Here is a 27,883-nt window from a genome sequence, read left to right on the forward strand (position 1 = left end):
TTAATCATGAGTTACATTTTAAAATAACTTTCAAGACCTATTATCTGAACTAATGCCCTAAAACATTAATTTATAGTCAATTTCCTCATGAATCCTCACTGTTTGGCCTAGAGAGATTTAAATATATTTATTTTTAGCTTTAGTTACTTGAATTATTTGCCTGGAAAACATGTTTGGGTTTTTTTTTTTTTTTTTTTTTTTTCCATTTCTCTAAGTAAACCTTTTTCTAAAACATTAATCAGAAGGGACGTAGGTGAAACTTACAGGGGTGGAAACATAAGAGGGGCAAGAAGATATGCTGTCAGTCCAGATTCTAAAAAGACATCTGATTTGGATCATCCTGCTAAGCGCTGTTACAGCAGGACACAGCCTAAACACCCTCCAATATTGCTGGCTTTTCCTTGGCCATGACTGCTGCTTGCTGGTTGTCACCTTTTAGTTTCATCTGCTTTACCGAGCAGTGCTATGCTATGCTAAATCACTTCAGTTGTGTCCAACTCTGTGCTATCCTATAGACGGCAGCCCACCAGGCTCCCCCGTCCCTGGGGTTCTCCAGGCAAGAACATTGGAGTGGGTTGCCATTTCCTTCTCCAATGCATGAAAGTGAAAGTGAAGTTGCTCAGTCATGTTCGACTCTCAGTGACCCCATGGACTGCAGCCTACCAGGGTCCTCCATCCATGGGATTTTCCAAGCAAGAATACTGAGCAGTAAGTAGATCTAAATCAGAGCATCTCCATGGGATCACAGGGGAAAGTTACATAAACAGGGGTTTCTAGTAGCTACCCTCTATACACTCCCCAACCAGAAGTTCTGGTTCAGGCCATCTGGGGTAAGGCCTGCATGTGATTTTTTTTTCCCCCTAAATAATTTTGCTTTTGCTTATTTTGTTGAAACATACCTCCCCCCGCCCCGCCCCCAACCCCGCAAATGAGGCTGCAGCAAATTTTGTGTTTGGGGCCATGTCAAAATACATTATTATTACTTGCTAATAGATTTATTAATAAAAAGAAGAATTCATGTGCACAAACTCTAATATGTTGGAAAAATGAAAGAGTTTGATTCTCTATTTCTAAATAAACTCTAGAGTAAATTGTTGGCTATAATTTATAATTTATGATTTTCTAAATTATGAAACACAGAGTAATTACTTTGAGATCAGTAGATCTCTGATTCTTTCATTTTTTAAAACTATTTTTGGCTTGAAAGCAGCGACGACAGATCCGGTTCATGACAATGAGCTTTGGGGCTTTCAAATTTGATTAGATCATAGTAACATGAAGGCCTATCCCAAGGATATCTGAGTGCAGATTTCAGCTACAGATAACAAACTTCTTTCTTTTCTCAGTATATTAGAATACTGTTTTTAAAAGAGAGTATTGAAATTCTTTTCATTGTTCTCTATACCTCTTTGCCCAAGAACCAGCCCCCAAAGCCATATTTTTTTTTAATTTTTTATAATATGAAAGTTAGTGTGGAAAGATGATGGTAGTTTGCCCTTGCAAGTATTATTAAGTGGTAATATATAAAATGTAGAATCTAAAACTTATGATAACCTCTTGACTGATTCAGAGGACTGCTTATGTGACCATTATTATTTGTGAATTGATTGCAGAAGGGGTATCCTCTTATAGTGAGGTCAGAGTAAACAGTATGGAAACACAGACCCTTTGATAAATTGTAAAAGGTGATATATCAATATATATATATATTAAATATTAAGTGCCTGCGAAGTGCCAGACATGCTGTGAGAGATGGTGCTTATTCCTCATCACAGAATCTCTGAAATGGAAAATATTACCACACCCTTCATTTCAGATAGGAAAAAGAGGCTTAAAAGGGATAATTTTCCCAGGTGACTCAGTTAATAAGTCATTTTCATCATGAGAATCATTTTTAAAATATCTGCACAGAACTCTTAGAGATGTTTTTCCAACAGAATAACTGCATGAAGCACGGGTCATGAGTAAACTTTTATAAAAGTAATTAGTGCTCACAGCAAATCTGGGAGAAGAAAGGAGGGTCAGGGGATCAGAAGTCATTCAAACATCATAAACGTAGAAATTTTTATTGTTTTTTCCCTTAATACACAAGTAGCAAAATTAGAAGTCCATCTGAAAGGATTTGGCCTCAGATGAAACCTCCCCAGTCTGCAGGTCTTTTCATTCTGGTTGCTCTTCACACATGAAATTGCTTAATATGCAAAGCAGATATCTGCTTTATCATTATAACTGACACATTCAAGATTTTTAAATGAGTAAGTGCTTAAAATCTTTTTAAAATTAAAAATGGTCCAACTTATAGGATAAATATTTCTGATATAAATGTTTCTGATAATTTATTTTAAATGTCTGGAAGAATGATGGAGGCAACTCAAACCCAGTGGGGGATATTTTCAACTAATTTTCATATTAGATTTCTAAAAATTATTTAAAAATTACTGTGTAAGGTAGCTTCACCAGGTTACCTGATTAAATTTCTCTTTTGGGTAATATGTCAGCAGAGTATCAACTATCAAGAGAATTTTGCAGTGTCTATAGGTGTTGGAGGACAGAGGAAACGAAAAGTACCCACCAAACTGAGAAAGTATCTTGAGACAGAAAAATGAGGCAGGCTGCTCTATATAATCAATGGGTTGGTTTTTTTATAGGGTAACTTACTCACAGGGTAGGATCGGAGTCCAGCAGGCAACTATGAAGAATCGGAGCCACACTCTGCACCTCCAAGGGGCTACAGAGGCAATTTTGTTGTTAACCCAGGGTATGAAGTAGGTGCTTGGAAACAGGACATGCATTCCTCAGTCAAGATTCACAAATGGGTCACTAGTCTCGTGGGCGCCAGCAATACATCAGTGAAGGTTTCCATCATTGTTTGGGGACTAACAGAGCATAGAGGCCACCTGGTCCTAATGATTTTTAAACAATACCTTTTAACTACAAAGTTCTTGACAACAGGGAAGTGATTTACTGTACAACACAGTCCTGAGTAGGGTCAGCAGAAGGACAGGAGAAACTGTAAGGGCCCCAAGATGGCGTCAGTTATGCTAACAGCCATACTCTAGGATTTTGGTGTCATGAAGTCAAGTGTCACAAGATCAAGGGTCAAACCCTTGATGATGAATGGCCAGTGGTAACCAAGAGAATATTATTAAGTATTTCTAGGTAGTGTGAAGGCTGTGAAAGTGAAAGTGAAGTTGCTCAGTCATGTCCGACTCTTTGCGACCCCATGGACTGTAGCCTATCAGGCTCGTCCGTCCATGGGATTTTCCAGGCAAGAGTGCTGGAGTGGATTGCCATTTCCTTCTCCAGGGGATCTTCCCGACCCAGGAATTGAACCCAGGTCTCCTGCATTGCAGGCAGATGCTTTACCATCTGAGCCACCAGGGAAGCATATGTGCTATGTAATAACTACCCTCTCCCCTTAAGGAAGATTATAATACAGCTGAGAGATGAAACGCAAAAACCTGAAACAATTCAAGAGTGAGAGTTGATTTGTCTACACGTGACCAAGCTGGCAAATAGGAGATGAGAAATGGATGATAATTAGCAGGCCTTGCTTTGCCCAAATGGGCTAATATGACACAGGCTTGAACAGTAGATAGCCATCCCACAGATGCTCTGAATGTTATCATAACTGGGATCCTTACCCCCAGAAAGGTTATACCTTAAGGAGGTGGTTCAGTTAACAGTGTTCTAAAGTTTATGTCATAGACTCTATTTAAAATATGACTATTCATCTATTATCATTTATGATCAAATCTAGAGGAGAAAGAGACTTTAATACTTAACACTGGCCCTCTACGCTCACAGCTCCAAACTTCGCCCCCATTACAGTTAGGATGAAGACTCCTGAAATGTCCTAGCTGTGTTGAGAAATGAGAACAGTAACAATAATAAGGTTTTGTATATTTTGTCTTATACCTATGAGAAAGTTATTATTTTTACATGCATTTTACAGTGGGAAAACTGAGGTACAGTGGGAGAACTGAGGTACAGTGAGAGAACTGAGGCTTAAAAATGATTTTTCTAAAGAACATTGGCTCATTGAAAAAGAAGAGAGTTCCAGAAAAACATCTACTGCTTTATTGACTAGGCCAAAGCCTATGACTGTGTGGATCACAATAAACTGTGGAAAATTCTGAAAGAGATGGGAATACCAGACCACCTGACATGCTACCTGAGAAATCTGTACTCAAGTCAAGAAGCAACAGTTAGAACCAGACATGGAACAACAGACTGGTTGCAAATTGGAAAAGAAGTACATCAAGGCTGTATATTGTTACCCTGCTTATTTAACTTCTATGCAGAGTACATCATAAGAAATGCTGGGCTGGAAGAAGCACAAGCTGGAATCAAGACTGCCAGGAAAAATATCAATAATGTCAGATATGCAGATGACACCACCCTTATGGCAGAAAGTGAAGAAGAACTAAAAAGCCTCTTGATGAAAGTGAAAGAGGAGAGTGAAAAGTTGACTTAAAGCTCAACATTCAGAAAACGAAGATCATGGCATCTGGTCCCATCACTTCATGGGAAATAGATGGGGAAACAGTGGAAACAGTGGCTGACTTTATTTTTCTGGGCTCCAAAATCACTGCACATGGTGACTGCAGCCATGAAATTAAAAGACGCTCACTCCTTGGAAGGAAAGTTATGACCAGCCTAGACAGCATATTAAAAAGCAGAGACATTACTTTGCTAACAAAGGTCCGTCTAGTCAGGGCTATGGCTTTTTCAGTAGTCATGTACGGATGTGAGAGTTGGACTGTAAAGAAAGCTGAGCACCCAAGAATTGATGTTTTTGAACTGTGATATTGGAGAAAACTCTTGAGAGTCCCTTGGACAGCAAGGAGATCCAACCAGTCCATCCTAAAGGAGATCCATCCTGAATATTCACTGAAAGGACTGATGCTGAAGCTGAAACTCCAATTCTTTGGCCACCTGATGTGAAGAATTGACTCACTGGAAAAGACCCTGATGCTGGAAAAGATTGAAGGAGGGAGGAGAAGGGGATGACAGAGGATGAGATGGTTGGATGGCATCACTGACTTGATGGACACGAGTTTGTTTAAGCTTCGGAGTTGGTGATGGACAGGAAGCCCTGGCGTGCTGCAGTCCATGGGGTCTCAAAGAGCTGGACATGACTGAGTGACTGAACTGAACTGAAAGAACGTTTATTAGGAGTCAGGTTCATTATTTGAATCCAGTTGTCTGGATCCATCCAGAACCCAGCCTCATAATGTCTGTACTGTAATATGCTACACTGCATGCTTTCCAGCTCTGTAACAGGGCTTTACTCATCATGCTGCCTTTGTCCTCCTGCTTATCTGGCCTCAGGTGACCTTTCCTCCAGTGGTCTGGCTCTGCTTTCAAGACTCTGAACCCTTGTCCCTCTCCCTGGCACACGCTGTTTTAACCCTTAACCAGTGCTGGGCTTTCATTGTTCTGTCTCTATTCAACTTCCTCATCTTCCTGACCAGATCTTCCCTCGGCTGCTTGAGGAGATGTTGTCTAGCTCTTTATTCAGCCTCTAGCCCGTAGCAGGTGTTGGCATGTCCTAGCTGTTCAATTATATTCATTCATTCAACACACAGTATTGAATACCTAATATGTGCCAGTCCCTGAGCTTGACTCAGAGATCAACAACCGTCCAGCTGTTCCCAGTGTTTGAAAAGAGGCAGAAACACGGTTTTAATGAGGCTGTTGTGCTGCCAGAGCAGTGCCCAAAGGCAGGGAGGTCAGGGAAGTCTCCTGAAAGAAAGGATATCCCAGCAGAAGTTTCAAGGAAGTCTATGATTAGAGAGGTCTGGTTAGCTTTCCACAGCTGGACATATAGACAGGGTGGACGGAAGGACAGCGAAAGTCCCCTGGGGCCCTGAACGTTCAATCAGCAGCTGAAGCAAACAGCACTGGTGTGCTAGGAACTACCTGGCTGTATGCTCTTCAGTATCTTGATCACTTGGTCCTCTGGATGCGGCCCAGGCTGAACCATTCTCATTCCAAATTCCACCCTCGCTGAACATGTAGCTGCAGCATAGTCCTATTTCATAGTTCTTCAAGAAGGATACATAGTAAATTGGCTCATGTAAAGGCTTATAGTATATTTTACTGGGCTAGAAAGAGTTAGAAATATTAGCTTCTCTTGAGCAACAGTGTGGGCGTAGTATGGTAATGGTGAAATAATGCTACTTAATTCAGTTATCACTCTATAGACCAAGGAATATCTCAGAGCTAATGTTTATCCAAGCCTCACTGTAATTAAATTCACATTGCTAGCTTAGATATTGATTTGACTAAGCTGGTTTAATAAGAGTAAATGATTTGGGTGGGAAGAGAGAGAAAGATGTGATTTTCAAGGGAAAAGAAAAAGAGAGACACAATAAACTGACCTGCAGAATTGAATTACAACAATTCTGCCTGCTTACTGGGCATTTGTGTGCATTTTTGCCTCAACTCTGCCTGGTTAAATACTTCTCCAAAGCTTTCATGCTTGAATGAATCCGTCTAGAAGTCTACACTTCAAGAGCTATGCACAGGATTTTCTTTTCTTTTTTCCAGTTGTATTAGTTTTTCCAAAGAAAAGGATCTTGCCCGAGGTATAAACATAATGACAGGTCTGTGATGTGAACATCTGAAAGAAGTTGTTTACTTTTTATTTGTTCTCAAATTTTTAATATTCATACTTAATTAAAACCTTAGGGAAGCCTTGAGCTCTCAATCTGACCTACTTCAAATCAGTGAAGAAAGCAGCCATATCTCCCCTAAGCAGCCATTTATAATAACTTTGACTCTTTCCTAAAACCCAGAGGAAATGTCTTCCTTGATCCTGGGCCAAGTTTGTCAGGAACTATTTGTGTTAATAAATCTTATTCATGTAAGGGTTCAATTGAAAAAAATCATATCATTAATCATAATATATAATTTGAATAAGGAACTCAAAAAGAACCTTAATTAGCTATTAGTGTAAAGTGATTTGAATGACAAATGTGTTACTGCATTTATTTTCTTGTTTAATTGGTCAGTGTTAAACATCTTAGGCATTTGGCAGAGTTTTGAAAAATGAGACTATATGCAGCCCCGTACAGGATCTGGGGTGTCCCTAAGGAAGTCGGTTTAGGTATTGCTGTTTTCAGTTCAGTTCAGTCGCTCAGTCGTGTCCAACTCTTTGCGACCCCATGAACTGCAGCACGCCAGGCCTCCCTGTCCATCACCAACTCCCGGAGTTCACCCAAACTCATGTCCATTGAGTGGGTGATGCCATCCAGACATCTCATCCTCTGTCGTCCCCTTCTCCTTCTGCTCTCAATCTTTCCCAGCATCAGAGTTTTTTCAAATGAGTTAGCTCTTCACATCAGGTGTCCAAAGTATTGGAGTTTCAGCTTCAACATCAGTCCTTCCAATGAACACCCAGGACTGATCTCCTTTAGGATGGACTGGTTGGATCTCCTTGCAGTCCAAGGGACTCTCAAGAGTCTTCTCCAACACCACAGTTCAAAAGCATCAATTCTTGGGTGCTCAGCTTTCTTTACAGTCCAACTCTTACATCTATACGTGACTATTGGAAAAACCATAGCCTTGACTAGATGGACCTTTGTTGGCAAAGTAATGTCTCTGCTTTTTAATATGCTATCTAGGTTGGTCATAACTTTCCTTCCAAGGAGTAAGCATCTTTTAATTTCATGGCTGCAGTCACCATCTGCAGTGATTTTGGAGCCCAAAAAATTAAAGTCAGCCACTGTTTCTACTGTTACTCCATCTATTTCCCATGAAGTGATAGGACCAGATGCCATGATCTTCGTTTTCTGAATGTTGAGCTCTAAGTCAACTTTTCACTCTCCTCTTTCACTTTCATCAAGAGGCTTCTTAGTTCCTCTTCACTTTCTGCCATAAGGGTGGTATCATCTGCATATCTGACATTATTGATATTTTGCCTGGCAGTCTTGATTTCAGCTTGTGCTTCTTCCAGCCCAGCATTTCTCATGATGTACTCTGCATAGAAGTTAAATAAGCAGGGTGACAATATACAGCCTTGATGTACTCCTTTTCCTATTTGGAACCAGTCTGTTGTTCCATGTCCAGCTCTAACTGTTGCTTCCTGACCTGCATACAGGTTTTTCAAGAGGCAGGTCAGGAGGTCTGGTATTCCCATCTCTTTCAGAATTTTCCACAGTTTATTGTGATCCACACAGTCAAAGGTTTTGGCATAGTCAATAAAGCAGAAATAGATGCTTTTCTGGAACTCTCTTGTTTTTTTTTTTTTTGATGATCCAGCAGGTGTAGGCAATTTGATCTCTGGCTCCTCTGCCTTTTCTAAAACCAGCTTGAACATCTGGAAGTTCACAGTTCACGTATTGCTGAAGCCTGGCTTGGAGAATTTTGAGCATTACTTTACTAGCGTGTGAGATGAGTGCAATGGTGCAGTAGTCTGAGCATTCTCTGGCATTGTCTTTCTTTGGGATTGGAATGTAAACTGACCTTTTCCAGTCCTGTGGCCACTGCTGAGTTTTCCAAATTTGCTGACATGTTGAGTGCAGCACTTTCGCACATCATGTTTTAGGATTTGAAAGAGCTCAACTGGAATTCCATCACCTCCACTAGCTTTGTTCACAGTGATGCTTCCTAAGGCCCACTTGACTTCACATTCCAGGATGTCTGGCTGTAGGTGAGTGGTCACACCATCGTGATTATCTGGGTTGTGAAGATCTTTTTTGTACAGTTGTTCTGTGTATTCTTTCCGCCTCTTCTTAATATCTTCTGTTTCTATTAGTTCCATACCATTTCTGTTCTTTATCAAGCCCATCTTTGCATGAAATATTCCCTTGGTATCTCTAATTTTCTTAAAGAGTCCTCTAGTCTTTCCCATTCTATTGTTTTCCTCTATTTCTTTGTATTGATCGCTGAGGAAGGCTTTCTTACCTCTCCTTGCTATTCTTTGGAACTCTGCATTCAAATGGATACATCTTTCCGTTTCTCTTTTGCTTTTCTCTTCTGTTCTTTCACAGCTGTATGTAAGGCCTCCTCAGACAGCCATTTTGCTTTTGCATTTCTTTTTCTTGGGAATGGTCTTGTTCCCTATCTCCTATACAATGCCACGAACCTCCGTCCATAGCTCATCAGGCACTCTGTCTATCAGATCTAGTCCCTTAAATCTATTTCTCACTTCCACTGTATAATCCTAAGGGATTTGATTTAGGTCATACTTGAATGGTCTAGTTTCCCGGAAACCCACCTGACAGTCAGGAGACTCAAGAGACTGGAGTTCAATCCTTTGGTCAGGAAGAGTCCCTGGAGTAGGAAATGGCAACCCTCTCCTGTGTTGTTGCCTGGAAAATTCCATGGGCAGAGGTGCCTGGTGGGCTCCAGTCCATGGGGTAGAAAAGAGTCAGACATGACTGATTAAAGTATTGCCTGCCTATCTTGTTGAGGTGGCTGACTAACTCCCCTGCTATTTGTCACTGAGAGTAGTCTCTATTTCTGTTCAGTTTGCAGTACCACACCCTTGGGGAGAAAGGAGAGGCCAGTGTCAAACATCCCATACATCTCTTGAATTTAGGGCCGTTGCCAGGATTCCTGCCAGGCAACGAAGCTTCTTCCCACAGAGTCCTAAAGATTTAGAGGAGATGGCGGCAGAGGCATTTACGGGAAGTTTTTCCTGGCTATGTTTTCATCGCCTCTATTTATTTTTGGAGAATGCTCAGAACATGTGTTTTTATTTGCTATCAGACCACGTTAAAGATAACTCTCCTATGGAAACATGCCCTCCAGCCCCACCCCACTCTGTCTCTCTTAAAGGCATTCTCGACCCCTAGAAAGTGCCAGGTGTGGAGCACTTTACTATCTATGGGCATTTCCATGCAATGTGTTCATATTTGACCTATAAATGCTTTCTGGGTTATTGCATAAATGCGGTTCCTCCCATGGTCTTTCTCATTTCAGTCAAAGGCAACCCCATCCTTCCAAATACTCAGCCCCTAAACTTGGTATCATGTTTGATTCCTCTTTGCTTTCATACCATAAATAAGCATTCCCCAACCTTTTTGGCTCCAGAGACCGGTTTTGTGGAAGACAAGTAAAGTGGCTCAGATAGTAGAGAGTCTACCTGCAATGCAGGAGATTTGGGTTCGATCCCTGGGTCAGGAAGATTTCCCTGGAGGAGGAAATGGCAACCCATTTCAGTATTCTTGTCTGGGAAAGCTCATGGAGAGAGGAGCCTGGCAGGCTACAGTCCATGGGTCACAAAGGGTTGAACACGACTGAGCAACTAACACATGGGTGGGGGGTGATATCAGGGTGATTCCAGCACATTACATCTCTTGTGACTTTATTTCTATTATGAGCATATTGTGATGATTTGGTAATGCCAGCGATGGGCAGCAACTGTAAATGCAGAGGAGGCTTTGCTTGCTTACCTCCTGCTGTGGGGTCCCGGTTTCTAACCCGTTCTGGGAATTGGGGATCACTTCCCTATATCTATACCATCAGGGGAAAAATGCCCTTGGCTCCACCTCAGCAACAAGAGGAATCTGGCCTCTTCTCACCTCCCCCAGCCCATCCTCATCCCAGCGCCCGCACTGGATCATTACTGTGCCCACCCCCATCTCCCCACTCCCACCTGTCCTCCTGCCTTGTCTGTTCCTAAAACTGCAGGCACCTGTGACCCTTCTGAAGTGTGGGCCAGCTCCTGTCCTTCCTCTGGACTCGGTGTGGCTCAAGCCCTGACTGCTGGAGGCACATGTGGGGACATCGAAAACGCTCTCAGGCCTGGGCTCCATCTATGGAGACTTGGATTCACTTGGTTTTAAAAGTTCCACAGGTGACTGCAAAGCCATGGTTGAATCCTCAGGAAGATCTACCAGCCCTTCCCTCTGCCAGCTCTCTGGCCTCGTTTCCATGGCCCTCCCCCACCCTCACGGTGCACCCTCTCTTTGGCCTCTCTGCTCACCAGGAATGCTCCCACTTGTGCCTGGAGTTCTCTTCCCAAGTCCTGCCTGACTGGCTTTGCCTCCTTGAGATCTTCACTCAAATGTCAGCTAAGCGAGGCCTCTGACCAGTTTATTTAAAATCAGATCCCCTGGACCGCCCCGGGCCCACCCTGCCTCTCCCTCTTTCCTGTTTTATTCTCCTTATTGCCTTCATCCACAGCTGACATCCCTTGTATTTTGAATGTTACTATGGAGTTCCACGAGGGCAGGAATTTTTAGCAGGTTTTTTTTTGGGGGAGGGGTTGTGTTTCTGGTGCCAAGAATAGTAGAAATAAATATTTGCAAATAAATATTCAATGAATGAAACACATACAGGAAGGAGCTGTAAAGCTGCCCACGGAGGTGAGGAAAGGCCAGGACAGGCAACCAGTGCTGACAATTGGCTTCCCTGAGGCACGTTTTCGACTTTGTCCCACAGTTGGCAACATTCTTTTTCACCCCCGAAAGAGCACAAGAAAGGCTTGGCCATATTACATCTAAGTCCCATTTCACATATTTTCCTTTTATTTAAGGCATCCTTTTTGGTGTTTACAGAACGATGTCCTGCTGGGCACAGGAGAAGCAGGAAGCAAGCCTGTCTCCTCTCAGCACCTGCTAACCGGGTGAGTGATGCCAATTAGTGGTGTGTCAAGGGCCTGAAAAGAATCAGACTGGGCTTAAAAGGGATCAGGCAGTAAGCCTGACACACATTTAATAAGCTGTCTCCTACCTTCGGAGCAGGTTTTTTTTTTTTTTTTAATTTTTTGAACCTACTTCTGTCAAGAGGCACCCCGACTACTTTAGTGGATACCCAGCAGAGATGCTGTTTACTCAGTGACTCCCGAATGCAGTCAAGGATGACCTCTGGGAGGGTCATGTGGTCCAACAGGCCAATTAACTCTTCTTCTTGTCAATGCGGGGAAACTTCCCGCAACTTCCATGGCAACGTATTTTCTGAATTGATTCCTGGTATGAGGAGGAAGTTATGTTACCACAGAGAACGCCAGGCAAAAGGAGAAGCCTGAAAGTGGTGGGGTGGGTACCATGAGGCTTGGTCACTCAGAAAACCCGCCTACTCCAGGTGATGGCCAACTGCGTGGTGCTGGGTGGGCGGTGCTTGGTGAGCTGTGAAACACAGGATGACCTTGACGATCAAAGACGGTGGCTGGGCCAGCGGCTGCCCAGGGTAGGTCGCCCCGGCGCAGTGGCCCCCTCCTCCGTCAGTGTTTTCCAGACTCTCTCCTCCTTCCTTCTCTACCTGGACTCTTCTTTCTGCTCCATTGAGAGTTTGGGTAATACCAAAACCAAGAGAGCAAAGGCCAGTGTACTGCTTTTGGGAGCTGATTACTTCTCTTGCCATTTTATACTGTATATTGTTAAAGCACTTTTTCCAGGTCTGCGTCATGTCATCAACTTAATTTCTGACTATTAATACTAACATTGAGGAATAAGAAATGATGATGAAAAATGAATAGCTAACATTTGGTGACCACTCGCCAAAGCACAGCCTCTTTTTTGTGTTTTCCAGGTAGTCCTCCTAACGACTTCTGAGTTAGGGATTACTTTGAAAGCCCCTGGCCTGCACTCAGACTGAAGCACAGAAATTTAGAAACTTGCTGAAGGTCAGCCAGCCAGTCAAGGGTAGAACCAGTGCTCATACACATTTCATTTAATCTTAGGCAACACCACACTGAAGTAAGCGCTGTGAAGCCATCTTACCTAGGAGAAAATTGAAATAAATGAATTACTCACCCAAGGCCATATGGCTATTAACTGAGAAGTTAAGATGCAAACCTATTTGTCTGGCTTCAAAGCCCTTGGCTGTACTTTAATTGGTTTCTTGGGTAAAGCCAACTCTTTTTGATTCATTATTAATATTCTGAATTTGGTATTACCATAAGTTTTGCAGCAAGCAGGCATCCAGATATCCCTAGATATTAGGTAAAGAGTCTATCATTCTTAGCTTCATTTTAAAAACAGCCAGTCATCCAAGTCTGAGTAGCAGCACCTTTGAGTTGAAAAGAATGGTGACTCTAGGCACCCAAGACTGGTCTGTGTACTGGGCACAGTGCCAGGTTCTTGCTGATAGAGTGCAAAGAAGTGCGCCATCTCTGTGAGGCAGGCATCAGAAGACCCATTCTCAGATGGGAAAATTTGTCTGAGGCTACGTAACAGAGCTTGCACATAGCTGAGAGGGGATATGATTTTATATCCCTCGACAAAAGCACATGGTCCTCTCTCTACCTGTGGTTTGTGCAAAAGCCATGTGCTGCAGGGTACCCCAGGTATCTTAGCCACATCCTTATTTTTCCTTTATAACAAAAGAACTAAGAATGCTTGTCATTGCACTGGGGACTTTTTGAGTATGAACCCTTTCTGGGCTTGTCTGAATCCTTCTGAATAGGCAGCAGGTTGTTCACTGGTCCCAGGTAGCCATCTCAGGAAAAATGCTACTATTGGCCACCAGGAAGCCTCTTGAAAATTGAAGATATTCATCATAAACCTAGCTTTTCTGCTGGGAAACAATTCTGAGAGCATATCCTACACAAACTAGGTCTAGGAACACCTAGATTCCTATGCCAAAAAGCAGATATGGAATCCATTTGGCCCCTAGGCCCTTCTTTATGCTCATGGATAGATTAAGTTTATTTATTCATTGTTTTAAATGTTCATATTCAATTCTTTCCAGAAAGTGTTTATTGACAGCTGGATAAAAATCAACTGAATGTGTCCAATAAAAGTATTTCTGAAAATATAAGCAGGATCTTTTTCTTCCCATGTCCCTCCCTCCCTTCCTCCCTCCTTCCCTTCCTTTTTCTCACTCTTTCTTTTTCTTCTTTCTTTTTAAATTAAATCACTACATGTTTAATAATTACTTTGGTTCTAGTCTAGAAAAGCTTTAGTACTACTCTCCTAGACTAATATATTCTTTAGAATCTCATTTTTGGACTCTGCTAATTATGCCATTTATAGTCTGAAAACACATTGTGTTTTATCATTCAGCTCCATTTCTAATGTTAAATTCAACTCATTACTACCACTAGTCTTTCTTTTTATAATTTATTTTATTGAACTATAGTTGATATACAATGTTGTGTTAGTTTCTGCTGTACTGCAAAGTGATTCAATTACACATACATGTGTATATATATATTTTCATATTCTTTTCCCTTATGGTTCATTACAGGATATTTAATATAATTTCTTCTGTTATGCAGCATGACCTTGTTTATCCATTCCATATATAATAGTTTGCATCTGTGTCCATCCTAAAGGAGATCAGTCCTGGGTGTTCACTGGAAGGACTGATATTGAAGCTGAGACTCCAATACTTTGGCCACCTGATGTGAAGAGCTGATTCATTTGAAAAGACTCTGATGCTGGGAAAGATTGTGGGCAGGAGGAGAAGGGGACGACAGAGGATGAGATGGCTGGATGGCATCACTGACTCAATGGACATGAGTTTGGGTGAACTCCAGGAGCTGGTGATGGACAGGGAGGCCTGGTGTGCTTTGGTTCATGGGGTTGCAAAGAGTCAGACACGACTGAATGACTGAACTGAACTGAACTGAACTGAACTGAACTCCAAATTCCCAATCCATCTTTTCCCTGCCCTCTCTCTCTTGGTAACCACAGGTCTGTTCTCTATGTCTGTGAGTCTGTGTCTGTTTCATGGGTAAGTTTACTTATGTCATATTTTAGATTCCACATTTAAGTGGTATCATATGGTATTTGTCTTTCTCTTTGTGACTGACTTCACTTAGTATGATAACCTCTAGGTCCATCTACGTTGCTGCAAATGGTTTTATTTCACGCTTTTTTATGGCTGACCACCTGTCTTTCTTTAATGGTATGTAACCAGTAGAGATCTCCTTTCCTGTTTCCTAAAGTTGCAGCCCTGTCAGAGTGAGACGGAGATACTCCCATTCAGTTCACTCAACCTCCTTTACACTAACTTAAACATTCCTTTAGATATCATGCAATATCCCACAATATTGTCACAATCCACATTCAAAATCATGATAGCTAATATTTGATATATTCCTGAGAAACAATTATATGACTTAAACTTAGTTTACAAAATATGTAGATCATTAGCACACTATACTCAGTTTTTTGTTTGTTTTCAGGAACAAGATGGATTTGTTGACTGACTCACATAACACAGTGGAAGTCCTTCAATCATTGTAAGTCTGAAACTTTAATCCAGGCATTCCCATTCTCAGTTCATTGCTTTAAAAGCCTTTAAGAATAATAACAGCATCTATGATAACTCAATCTTTCCCAGCCTCAAAGTAGTTTTAAAAATTAAAAATCACTGGCTTTACAAATTAAAAATCACAGCCGGTCACAGATGATCTGTATCACTGAGGGGAAATGTTCCCTAATGCAAACTATTTATTTTTGTGACACAAAAGGCATCCTTCCCTGAAGCATCTGATAACCAAGATTTTACATGATGGAACAACCTTTTAAACAGCATATTGGTTTCTCTGGAGACAAAATTTTTGTAACATATTCTTTTCTTTTTAAATAATGACATTTTCTCCCTAGTTTTTCCTATTTTTATTGGTTAGATTCTTCTATAAGAATATGGTTATCTTATAATGGTACTGATATACATTTAAAAATTAAGCACTCAAGCATTGGCTTCTGGGTAAAGATGAAAATAACTGATAGTTATCTTTTAAACAGTGTTTCCTAGGTCGGTCTATATTTCAGTCATTTTCATAGCAGAACATTAAAATTGTGGTTCTTAGAATTATTTCGATCTGCTCCCTCAGGTTTCTTGACTTCTATTCTGGCAGAGAGTGAGGCGGCATTGCTATGACCTTGAGGTTTCAGTCAGTCTTTTGAGATCAACCATATAGCTTGTCCACCTAACAATAATAATTAAAAACAATTCCTTTCACTACCTATGTAAATTTCCTAAACTGTGTTAGTCTGAAGAAGGGGAATTAGAGGCAGAACCCAATTTTGTCTTGCATAAAGCACATTTAATGGTGCAACCCTTTAGGACTGCGCTCCAAATTCTCCTTAGATTGCCTCCAGGCATTTTTTCCAGTGTTTATGCCCACAATTCTCTCTCAACAATGCATTCCAATATGGCCTAGTTAGGGTCTTTAAAGAGGCACCCAGAGTATAGTCCCTGGTATTTTCCACTGATTGATTTTTACTCAATTCTAAAATGATTGAGTAAAAACCTCGCTTCTATGAAGCCATCTTTGACTTCATTCATTCATATGTGAAAGTAACATTTTCTGAACCAGATCTGATTTAAGCCCTCCTTTAAAGATTCCTTTGAAGCAGAGAAGGCATATTAATTTAATCTGCATCTAGAAAAGATCTTTATGGTAATGATGAGATGGATTGGGTGTGGAGAAGGCAAGAATGGAAGTAGGGGGACCAAGAGAGAACTTTGCAGTGGACCAATAGCAAAAGCAGGACGTTTTTGTTTTTGTTTTTTTCCTTACAAGCTTTAAACTTTTTCTTTTGCATTGGGGTATAGCCAGTTAGGGGCTTCCCCAGTGGCTAAGTGGTAAAGAATCCACCTGCAATGCAGGAGATGCTGGTTCAATCCCTGGGTCAGGAAGATCCCCTAGGAGGCAGGCACAACAACTCACTCCAGTATTCTTGCCTGAAGAATCCCATGTACAGTGGAGCCTGGCGGGCTACAGTCCGTAGGGTCGGAAAGAGTCACACAAGACGGAAGCAACTGAGCATGCACACACAGCCGATTAGGGCTTCCCAAGTGTGCTAGTGATAAAGAACCTGCCTTCCGATGCGGGAGATGTAAGAGACATAGGTACGATCCCTGGGTTTGGAAGATCCCCTTGGAGGAGGTCATGGCAATCCACTCCAATATTCTTGCCTGGAGAAACCCATGGACAGGGGAGCCTGGTGGGCTACAGTCCATAGGGTTGCAAACAGTCTGACACGACTGAAGCAACTTAGCGTGCACATGGCCAGTGAAAAATGTTGTGAAGGGACTCAGCCATACGTATACATGTATCCATTTTCCCCGACAGGACAGGGCTTTTTAAAAAAATTATTTTTTCATTAGTAAATAAAATTTTTAAGCATGTCTTGGTACATATGCACACAACTGTAGTGCAAACAAAAGCATCATAGAATAATAGCCTTAGCATTATGCAGCCTAATGTTTTGTATTATTTACTATTTTATTCCACTTATTTGTTTTATAAAATCATCAACACTTACATTTAGTTCACACTAAGTGTACATTCTCATTCTAAGTCAATTGTGGTTCCACTACATGTTGTCTTCACCCAGGGCCTAAGATGACGAAGCTGATTCCATCTAGAACATTCCCATTTCTCGTGGTACATGAAGAAACATTTGGTGAGCACTCTCCAAAGCACAGCCTCTTTTTTAAGCATTTTCCAGGTAATCCTCCTAACGACTTCTGAGTTAGGGATTACTTTGAAAGCCCCTGGCCTGCCCTCAGACTGAAGCACAGAAATTTAGAAACTTTTTAGGACTTCATTGATTGAAATTAGACAAATCATTTCTAGCTTATGTAGGGTAACAATAAAGATATGCACAAAGCATGTTAGAAAAACAAAGAAGAGTGGTCATACTGAGTGTCCAGAAAAGCTTTCCTAAGGATGTAATACCCCATAACAATCCTTGGAGCACGGGTTTGAGAGGGAGCATAGGTTTGTGAGGTAAAGTGGAACAGGAGGAAGGGGATTCCAGTTCAGTTGGAGGGAGTAGCATGGGTGAAAGCCAAGAGATTTGAGAGAATCTGATATTTCAGTCCCAGGAGTTTGGTTTTGCCAGAACCATGGTAGAGGATGGTTAGAGAGGTGTGAACTCCACAAAGGGAACACTAGAAAGCTAGGCAGAAGTCAGATCCTGAAGATCCCCAAGTCATCTCAACATTATTCTGAAAGTATAAGATCAACCTGTGGATTTCAGCAGCTCGAGTGATAGAAACAGACGTGTACTGAAGGGTAGCAGAATATGCCATCCCCCAAAATGCCACTTTGGCATAAGGATTATTTTGTGCTAAAGGCAATTGAGAAGAAGCAGATACCAGAAAAGCTCTCTACTTTCCTCCTATTTATCTAAAACAGAACATTAATTTTTAAGGTGTCCCCCTCCCCTTTACCAGGAAGGACAGAAGTTAAAATCACTGGAAACAACTCTAAACACTTATTAGCCCAGAGACAGTACCAGAAGAATCTATAGGACAAAATTTAACTAGTCCTTATCTTCTATTAGTTCTCCCATAGTTCTCAAAGTCCTTTTTCTTTGTCTGGTGACTTCACTAAAAATGTATAGTTCTTCTGTTAAGAAGTGATATAAGCCCAAATTCTAACCAACCCCTTGAGTTACTCATCACTGAGAATTCCCATGTATATGCCTGATGTACATGCTGATACACTTCTGTTTTTCTCTTATTAATCTGCTTGTATTAGTCTAACTTGCAGTATATGAACCTAAGATAACAGAAGCAGAAGATATTAAGAAGAGGTGGCAAGGATACACAGAAGAACTATACAAAAAAGATCTCACGACCCAGATAATCATGATGGTGTGACCACTCACCTAGACCCAGACATCCTGGAAAGTGAGGTCAACTGGGCCTTAGAAAGCATCACTACGAACAAAGCTAGTGGAGGTGATGGAATTCCAGTTGAGCTATTTGAAATCCGGAAAAATGATGCTGTGAAAGTGCTGCACTCAATATGCCAGCAAATTTGGAAAACTCAGCAGTGGCCACAGAAATGGAAAAGGTCAGTTTTCATTCCAATCCCCAAAAAAGGCAATGCCAAAGAATGCTCAGACTACTGCACAATTGCACTCATCTCACACGCTAGTAAAATAATGCTCAAAATTCTCCAAGCCAGGTTTCAGCAATACATGAACTGTGAACTTCAAGCTGGTTTTAGAAAAGGCAGAGGAACCAGAGATCAAATGGCCAACATCCGCTGGATCATGGAAAAAGCAAGAGAGTTCCAGAAAACATCTATTTCTGCTTTATTGACTATGCCAAAGCCTTTGACTGTGTGGATCACTATAAACTGTGGAAAATTCTGAAAGACATGGGAATACTGGGCCACTTGACCTGCCTCTTGAGAAACCTGTATGCAAGGTCTGGAAGCAACAGTTAGAATTGGGCATGGAACAACAGACTGGTTCCAAATAGGAAAAGGAGTACGTCAAGGCTGTATATTGTCACCCTGTTTATTTAACTTATATGCAGAGTACATCATGAGAAACGCTGGGCTGGAAGAAGCACAAGCTGGAGTCAAGACTGCCAGGCAAATATCAATAACCTCAGATATGCAGATGACACCACCCTTATGGCAGAAAGTGAAGAGGAACTAAAAAAAGCCTCTTGATGAAAGTGAAAGAGGAGAGTGAAAAAGTTGACTTAAAGCTCAACATTCAGAAAACGAAGATCATGGCATCTGGTCCCATCACTTCATGGGAAATAGATGGGGAAACAGTGGAAACAGTGGCTGACTTTATTTTTTGGGCTCCAAAATCACTGCAGATGGTGATTGCAGCCATGAAATTAAAAGATGTTTACTCCTTGGAAGGAAAGTTATGACCAACCTAGATAGCATATTAAAAAGCAGAGACATTACTTTGCCAACAAAGGTCCGTCTAGTCAAGGCTATGGTTTTTCCAGTGGTCATGTATGGATGCGAAAGTTGGACTGTGAAGAATATTGAGCCCCGAAGAATTGATGCTTTTTAAGTGTGGTGTTGGAGAAGACTCTTGAGGGTCCCTTGGACAGCAAGGAGATCCAACCAATCCATTCTAAAGATCAGTCCTGGATGTTCTTTGGTAGGACTGACGCTAAAGCTTAAACTCCAATACTTTGGCCACTTCATGCAAAGAGTTGACTCATTGGAAAAGACTCTGATGCTGGGAGGGATTGAGGGCAGAAGGAGAAGGGGACGACAGAGGATGAGATGGCTGGATGGCATTACCAACTCGATGGACGTGAGTTTGAGTGAACTCTGGGAGTTGGGGATGGACAGGGAAGCCTGGTGTGCTGCAATTCATGGGGTTGCAAAGAGTCGGACACGACTGAGCGACTAAACTGAACTGAACTGAACTGAACTGAAGATAGGTAAAGACAATTTTTCTTCCTCTGAATAATTTAGAAAGAGCTTTCTGACTGCAGTGAGGAAGGAGTAACTGATTAGTTGGGGTACTATAATAAAAACCCAAGGAAGAGATGATAAAGATTGAATTAAGATATGGTGATGGAGATGGAGAAGGGGATATAATTGGGAGACTTTGAGATGCTAGGATTGATAAGATTGATACCTGATTAAATGAAGGAAGATTGAAGAGAGCATCAGACTTATTTTCTGACTTATAGCGTGGGTGGTACAGTAAAGGATGGTGCCAGTCTCCAAAATGGAGCATATATTTGAGGGAGAAGAAGATGAGTTTTGTTTTGGACATGTTGAATATAAGTAGCCCTTAGGCCATCACAGCAGAAATGTCTGGTGCAAAGATGAATGAAGATACTTGGAGCTCAGAAGAAAGAACTGAGCCAGAGATTTAGATTTTGGTGATGAGTCCACATTTAGTTAGTAGTTCAAGCCGTGGGAGTGGAAAAACAAATCAGAGAATATCTAGCAAGAGAAGAAAGGTTGATGGAGCAGAGGAGACAACAACATCTGAGTTGCTGAAAGAACAGGAGCCAGGAAAGACAGGAGCCAAAAGAGGCAAGAGCCAAAGCAGAGAAGGATGGTATTGCTGAGGCCAAGTGAGGAAAAGGAGAGGTTTCCAGCAGAGCCAAACACATCAGAGAGATCAAGGAAGAGAAAGCCCGTGAATGTTCACTGGATTATAAACAGGTGACCTTGGCAGAAGTAGTTAAGTGGAGGAGGAAGGCATATGGAAGTGGGCTGAGGAATACATAAGAAATAAGGAAGTGCAGACATCTCTTTCAAGAAGTTTGGATGCGAGGGAAGGAGAACAAAAGATCAAGCCTGAGCTATGCAGAGAGAATGCAGAACCAAGAGCCTTGGATCAAGAAATTCAAAAGATGTGGGTACATTTAAATGCCGGAATGGAAAAAACAGAAGAGGAGAGAATGAATACCTAGTTAAGACAGGGCATAAAAATAGCAAAGCAAAGGTATGAGACGGAAGGAAGGAAGGAAAGGAGGGAAAAAGGAAAGGAGGGAGGGAGATGGGCAGTGAACGCACGGTGCTCACAGAAGGGCTGTCTCTTCAAAGAAGAGAGAAAAGAAAAAAAGAAAAACAAGATTTGGAGGACTGGGTAGGAAGTTGAGGAAATCTTTTCCTGAAGATCTCAGTTTCTAAGTGAAACAGGAAAGTTGACAGATTGGGGAAGAACTTAAAGAAAGTTGAGAAGGTTTGAAATATTCATTGGGATTGTAAATGGGGAAAAACTTCCTCTACCCTCTTAGGTCCGTTCACTGATTCTTATGAATTAAACTGACAAAAGACATAAGAGCAAGAGAAAAGACAGATTTTTATTCACACACACACAGAAGTTCACAGGAAAAAAATATGTGACTCAGGAAGGTGATAAGAATTTGGAGCTTATATACTATCTTATAGGAGAAGGGGAGCTGGGGAAGGGAAGACTTTTGGGGACGGTAAATGGGCCCTTTGGTGACTAGATGGCAGATATAATAGTCTTATGACAATGTCTGCTTAGATGATCTCTTATCTTGGTACCAATTTCTCTTCTCCAGTGCCAAGAGTCAGTCTTGTCTGAAGGAAAGGGATTTATGACAACTGAGTTCTTCTGGGAGGCTCTGCTTTCAGGCAGATAAGCGGAGTTCAGAAAAATATCTCTTCCTGAATCTGTTGATTCTCAAATACCTTTAGAACAAGATAATTTTTATGAAAAGTGGCATATTTTGGACCCCTACATGGAAAATAAGATAAAGATATAACTAGGGAAATGTAGAGAGTTTTCAAATGGAAGAAAACAATATGTCCATACATTTGTGTACTTTTTCCGCAGCAGGACCCAGCAGGGTAGGTGTAGAGCAGAGAGAGTGGGCCCATGTTTAGTTTCTCCACATTGGTGGGATGGGGGGACCAGCGGTTAAGGGAGCTCACGGTGCTCATCAGCCTGGGAGTGGGTGACTATTCACTTAGCAACTATTGGTAACAAGATGGTGTTGTGGCCTGAATGCTTGTGCTCTCTCCCCCCAGATTCATGCGCTGAAGCCCTAATGCCCATGAGGCTGTATTTGGGAACAGAATCTCTGATGATGTGATTAAGATGTGATGAGGTCATAAGATGCTTCCTCCTTGGAAGAAAAGCCATGATGAACTTAGACAGTGTATTAAAAAGCAGACATCACTTTGCCAACAAAGGTTCATTGTCAAAGCTACGGTTTTTTCAGCAGTCATGTATGGATGTGAGAACTGGACCGTAAAGAAGGCCGAGTGCTGAAGAATTGATGCTTTCAAACTATGGCGCTGGAGAAGACTTGAGAGTCCCTTGGACAGCAAGGAGATCAAACCAGTCAATCCTAAAGGAAATCAACCCTGAATATTCACTGGAAGGACTGACGCTGAAGCTGAAGCTCCAGTACTCTGCCCACCTGATGTGAAGAGCCGACTCACTGGAAAAGACCCTGATGCTGGGAAAGATTGAGGGCAGGAGGAGAGGGGGACAACAGAGGATGAGCTGGTTGGATGGCATCATCAACTCAATGGGCATGCATTTGTAGAAACTCCAGAAGATAGTGAAGGACAGGGAAGCCTGGCATGCTGTAGTCCATGGGGTCACCAAGAGTCAGACATCACTGAGCGACTGAACAACAATCGGCCATAAGATAATCCTTATCTGATCGGATTAGTGTCCTTATAAAAAGAAACACCAGAGAGCTGTCTCTCAGGCACAAACAACAAGGAAAGTCCTTGTCCTTTCATGTGAGGATGGATGAGAAGGCAGGCATCCACAAGCCAGGAAGAAAGCTCTCTCCCCAAACTAAATCAGCCAGAACCTCGATCATGGGCTTCCAGCCTTCAGAACTGTGAGAAAATAAGTTTCTGTTGTTTAAAACACCCAGTCTATGGCTTTTGTAATGACTGCCGTAGCAGACTAATTCCCATGGAAGGGAAAGAAGTGCAGACGGGTTAGGCAAAAGAGTGGAGAAACTCTTAAGGGTGTTGAGGCAAGAAACAATGGCTGTGGTGAGGAAAGGAACCTGCGGGAGGGAGTGTCTGTTAGAATTTGTTAATTGTCGAGGAATAGCAACTCCAGGGGATGACAAGCTCTAGGATTGTAGCCAAATGGTAGCTGAGGAAATGGGGTTGTGACCGTTAAGAACTGAGAGGCTAAGGCTTGGAGGTCATCTATGTAGTCACCTAGGCTAATGACAGGACCTGAGATGAGAAGGATGTATGAGTCAGGAAGAGAAATGCTTGCTGCTGTAATAAGAATCCTCACATTTCTGTGACTTTGCCGAATAAAAGTTTCTCTCTCATGTCACAATCCAATTTGGGTCAGGCAGCTCTCCTGACAGCTCTGCTCCAAGCAGAATCTCAGAGATGGGGACACCTGTGTGATGGTCATTCATTTCCAACAAGTATCACCTGATACAAAATGTAGAAAAGATAGCATGCACACACACACACACACACACCCAGCATCTCACTTATGAATATGGATGAAAATATTTAAATATAATGCCAGCAGTAATAAAAGAAAAATGCAGCATGACCCAGCAGAGTTTATTTTAGGAGTGAAAGAGAGAGGGTCTATCTACACGGGCCTGGCTGAACTGGATGGAATGGAAACATTTGCTTTGCTCAACCTTCTGTATCTCATCCAAACACTTGTATATCATAAAGTCAGAAATAGTGGCCCTCCACTTTAGCAACCAACAATGACGTAAATCTGTGAAGACACTTCTCTCAACTGAAATGCACTCTGTAGGAGTAAGGAACTTCTGAGCACACAGGACCCCAGGCTGGGTATTGTTTAGGACAAGACATTTAAGACAAGGTTTCTCTTCTCCTAGAAAGCTAAGAAAAGGTGCAAACAACATCAAGTGTAAAGGCCCACCAGCCAGACAGACCATGTTTAGAGCTGAGAGGGAGAGAAGATACTCTCCAGGCCTTGTCTGTTGCAGAGAAACCAAATCATTGCGTTTTCTCTCTGGGGCCCTGGGAGGCTGCTTTTCCCAGCCCTCACTGCTTCTGGGAGGAGTCAGATAACAGTTCTGGTCCCTGGACTAAAGGCAGGAGTGATGCATGCCACTGTTAACTTTGGCCCTTAAGTGTTCTTCAGGGTCCCACTCTCTCTCCCCTATTCGTGCAAAGAATAAACAAATGTCAGTTGTCACATACACACACTCCAAAAGAAAAAAAAAAGCCAAATAGTTTTCCAATCTCCTATTTTTTTTTAAAATTTATTTATTTGGCTGTGTCAGGTCTTAGTTGCGACACACATCTTCGATCTTCATTGCAGTATGCAGGATCTTTAGCTTCAGCATATGAACTCTCAGTTGTGATGTGTGGGCTCTAGTTCCCTGACCAGGAATTAAACCTGGGCCCTCTGCATTGGGAGAGCAGAGTCTTAGCCACTGGACCAGCAGGGAAGTCCCCCCACCCCTCCTATTTTCTTAATCTATTCATTCATTTAAACAGTGTTTGTTATTTGTCCATTATATGTTAGGAGCTGTACTCTCATGGAGCTTACATTCTAAGATGACTGGTAAATTCTAGGAGTTTTCCCATTTTATTTTGTTATTCAGAAGTCCCTTATTGGATCTATTAATTCAGTTTTCTAATTACTTAATATCACTCTTCAGCCTGACTGCTTTATTGTTTCCTCCTTGCCTTGTTTTGTTGCTTTCTAAAAAATTCCATATATTGGTTAATTTTTCATCTCCTCTTGTTTAATAATAACAGTATTTAAGGGTATACATGAAATCATTTCATGCACACATTTAAAGTTTGTTAAATTATCTGAATACCCATGAATGGATATTCCTCAGTATTACCAGTCCTATGACTTACACAGAGGATGTAGTCAAGTCAGAAAACTGTCTGCAGGAGTTCCAAAACTCAGGCAGAGAACACATGAATGATTTTAAAATTTTCTCAACTATTGACAAAGGAATGAAAATCACTGTTTGTTTTTTAAAAATCAATATGATCAATACACTCCACGAGTGATTCTAGGTTTTATCAAGATGTATGTGGCTCTCGATTTCATTTTAGAGCCAAGTCTCTATATTTATTTACTTATAAGCAGTCCCTTATAGCTCAGTCGGTAAAGACTCTGCCTGCAACGTGGGAGACGTGGGTTTAATTCCTGGGTTGGGAAGATCCCCTGGAGATGGAAATGGCAACCCACTCCAGTATTCTTGCCTGGAGAATCCCATGGACAGAGGAGCCTGGCAGATTACAGTCCATGGGGTTGCAAAGATTTGGACAGGACTGAGCAACTAACACTTTCACTTCTTAATGCATCTTTATCCACGCAGACTGCTAATATAAAGTCCAGCAGGAATGCATCACAACCATATGCTACAGAAAACTCCTGGCCCACCTGTGCTTATATCACCCAACCCTTCTTCCCTCTCAACAACAACAGAAAGTGTAGAAACAATAACGAGCTTGCTTTTGATGAAGCTTAACTGGTAAAAGTCAAAGAGCTGAGGTCACTGGGAGAGCTGGGCAGTGCACATAGTGAGTACTTAGTACATTTTTGGTGAATTAACCAAACAATTGAATTCTGACTTCAAGTCACCTGCTCCTTCTACTTGATGCCCTCACAGAGGTGAGGCTCAAGTGAGAAACACGTGAAAGAGCTTGGCAAACTGCCACGTCAGTACCACTATTAGGGTTTTAATGCTCCGTATTGGAGAAGGAAATGGCAACCCACTCCAGTGTGCTTGCCTGGAGAACCCCAGGGACCGGGGAGCCTGGTGGGCTGCCGTCTATGGGGTCACACAGAGTCGGACACGACTGAAGCGACTTAGCAGTAGCAGCAGCAGCATTGTGACCCTAAGGCGTAATGCTCGACAGCACCGCCAGAGGGCGGCAGCCCCGCTCTGCTGCTCTGAAAAAATATTCCATCGGATTTTCCAGGCACGAGTACTGGAGTGGGTTGCCATTTCCTTCTCCATGAAAAACCTCAGTGAATACGTTTTACATGGGAAAGGAAATACTCTTGTTCTATCTAAAGCTTAGTAAAAGACTTTTGTTCTCGGTACTCTGCAAGATGCCCTCATCTTTCAGTTCATTTCAGTTCAGCCGGTCAGTCGTGTCTGACTCTGTGACCCCATGGACTGTAGCATGCCAGGCTTCCCTGTCCATCATCAACTCCAAGATCTCGCTCAAACTCGTGTCATAGAGTCTGTGATGCTATCCAACCATCTTATCCTCTGTCTTCCCCTTCTCCTCCTGCCTTCAGTCTTTCCTAGCATCAGGGTCTTTTCCAATGAGTCAGTTCTTCGCATCAGGTGCTGCAAAATGGCTTAGAAAGTGAGTCACAGTAGGGTCTCACTCATTCCCTGCTCAACAGATAGGGCTGCAGAAAGTGTTTATTTCTTCCTTAGGTTAATCGGCTTTGGAGAAATAGATCAGTGGATCAATGGTCTGCGATGGGACAAACATTGATGTGTGCCTTTGTTTCCCCAAACATTTTAGGATAAATTATCTCCTGGAACATGATCTCATGAAAATAATTAACACTGGTTTGGCAATTACTTTGTATCAAGCCCTGTTCTTATTGCTTCATGTAAGGTAGGTATGATAATTATCTCCACTTTATGCATGAGGAAACTAGCAAAAAGAGGTTAGGTATTTAAGGTAAGGTTGTTCAGATAGAAAGGGGAAGAATAGTTTGGCTTTAGAATGTGTACTCTTAACCACCGAACTATGCTACCCTTCAAAAATGATGGCTTTTCCCCAAATCCCATAACTGGGGCTAGATTGCTGGGGCAGTTTTGCACCTAACTCTGTACATGGCTTCATACTGAAGGCATGGATTATTTTCAAATTATCAAAAGGATTCCTAGTAATTCAGTTTGTAAGGAGCAAAGTCTGAAATGCAAGGCAGACACTCAACTTCGTGTGTGCATGCTCACCCATGCTAAGGCAGTGTCTGACTTTTTGCAACCCCAAGGACTGTAGCCCACCAGACTTCTCTCTCTATGGAATTTCCCAGGCAAGAATGCTAGAGTGGGTCACCACTTCCTCCTCCAGGGGATCTTCCCAACCCAGGGATCAAATCTGTGTCTCCTACATTGGCAAGTGGATTCTTTACCACTGAGCCACCTAGGAAGCCCTAAGAACTCAGGGATGATATTAATTGGGGCATAGCCTTCCATGAAGTTGAAATTATGTAGCTGAAATTTCTTTTAAGGGGAATCATGACAGCTTTCAGAGTAGATCGTTACAGACTTTAGAACTCTCACAAGAATGTTAAGGGCAAAGCTGCTGTGCCTCACTGACTTGTCTGAGTCTCTACTGGCAGAACTAGAATTTGAATCCAAGGACCTGAAATTCCCAGTGCCAAGTGCAGAACTCTGTATAACAAAGCTTCCCCCTTCACAATAAAATTCTCTTTCTTCCTGGCTGTCTTCCAGGGCCTTCAGCATTCTCGAGAGAAAAAAAGTGGAGACGTTTCTCTCAATGTGAACTTAGCAAAATAGATGAAAGAGCTTCCCCAGGTCCCCATGCGCTTTAATAGAACTTTGTGCCTCCCTTGGTTCCTTCTGTTAGTGATCATACAAATGTTTCAGATTTGCGGCAAGCATGGAGAAAGCGCTCAGATTTTGCCTACTGGCAAGCTAACTAGTTCACCTGCTGAAGTTTAATGGATGCTGGTAGAAAACCCAAACCTCCTGGGTCAGAGACAAAGGACAGTTCATTATTCATAGCAAAACTGTATTGCCAGACTCAGCATTTTTTGCACCAGCTCCC

At 42.0% G+C, this 27,883-nt stretch overlaps 1 protein-coding gene, 1 long non-coding RNA gene and 1 other non-coding gene across 20 annotated transcripts in view; 1 reads left to right on the plus strand and 2 right to left on the minus strand.

Annotated features, from left to right (window-relative positions):
* PCED1B (PC-esterase domain containing 1B) overlaps positions 1-2,732 on the minus strand; it is a 217,046-nt gene extending 214,314 nt beyond the window's left edge. For 10 of the 18 annotated variants that reach the window (XR_009600249.1, XR_009600236.1, XR_009600234.1 and 7 more), the window contains exon 1: positions 2,663-2,732. The gene's annotated coding sequence lies outside the window, so the exon portion shown is untranslated. Of the gene's footprint in view, positions 1-2,658 lie in introns of all 18 variants that reach the window. The other 8 variants (XR_009600250.1, XR_009600243.1, XR_009600239.1 and 5 more) reach the window with 1 other exon arrangement.
* On the plus strand, positions 224-23,438 carry LOC132659623 (uncharacterized). Its single transcript, XR_009600262.1, has 4 exons — positions 224-708; positions 11,514-15,145; positions 17,253-17,366; positions 22,148-23,438. It is a non-coding gene; the product is annotated as an uncharacterized LOC132659623 (long non-coding RNA).
* Positions 23,439-24,473: 1,035 nt separating this feature from the next.
* Positions 24,474-24,546, minus strand: TRNAG-CCC (transfer RNA glycine (anticodon CCC)). The gene has a single exon. It is a non-coding gene; the product is annotated as a tRNA-Gly (tRNA).
* Positions 24,547-27,883: the final 3,337 nt, after the last annotated feature.

This window comes from Ovis aries, chromosome 3, assembly GCF_016772045.2.
Source record: "Ovis aries strain OAR_USU_Benz2616 breed Rambouillet chromosome 3, ARS-UI_Ramb_v3.0, whole genome shotgun sequence".
NCBI classification, from domain to species: Eukaryota; Metazoa; Chordata; class Mammalia; order Artiodactyla; family Bovidae; genus Ovis; species Ovis aries.